The sequence below is a fragment of the Pteropus alecto genome, unplaced genomic scaffold (assembly GCF_000325575.1).
Source record: "Pteropus alecto unplaced genomic scaffold, ASM32557v1 scaffold39, whole genome shotgun sequence".
NCBI classification, from domain to species: domain Eukaryota; kingdom Metazoa; phylum Chordata; class Mammalia; order Chiroptera; family Pteropodidae; genus Pteropus; species Pteropus alecto.
In genome coordinates, this window is record NW_006443568.1 from 2,682,355 (window position 1) to 2,683,061 (window position 707).

Genomic DNA, 707 nt, shown 5'->3' on the forward strand with positions numbered 1-707 from the left:
CCCGGCGGGAGGGCTTAGGTAAAGGCGCAGCGGAACCGCGCAGTGGTGTAAGTGGGGTGGGGTGGGGTGGGGTGGGGGACACCCCTGCAACAGCCTACGGCCCTGTGTTTTTTTCCCCATACGGCTCCCTCCAAGCCTACACATAGCCTCCTCACTTTGCACAGAGCCACGCGCACATTACAGGAGCCCCACCTCATTCCCAGGCCCCCCTCACACACTGAGCACCCCATCACCCATGGGCCCTGCCTCCCACCTCTCTTCCCAATCTCTCTCATCCTTCACGCCTTGGCTGCAAAGCTACTGTCTCCGCGAAGCCTTTCTCCGAACTCACTGACGCCACCCCCTTGTCCAGGCCGAGTGCTGGGCGCAGAGAGACCACAGATGTGAAAAACACCCTACCTTGGAAGATATCACAGTCTCAAGTGCGACTACAGAGCTCTATCTGTGGGACCTGGGAAACACCTGTCTCCACTTTCTCATAAACAGCTCATGTCTGAACTCAGTCAATCTGCTTCTGTCCTTGCCACGTCACTTAAAAGACTTTTTGTGTCGAAGTTCAAAGGACAATTTTCAATTCTGATTTCTCTGCAACATCTGACACTCTGCCTCTCGTTTTTAAGCCTTCTACTTGGCTTCAGCATTTTATGAGATATATTGCTTAAGTCTTTTTCAGTCTTCTTCTGGGGTCCCCTTTTGCTTTTGCCCCT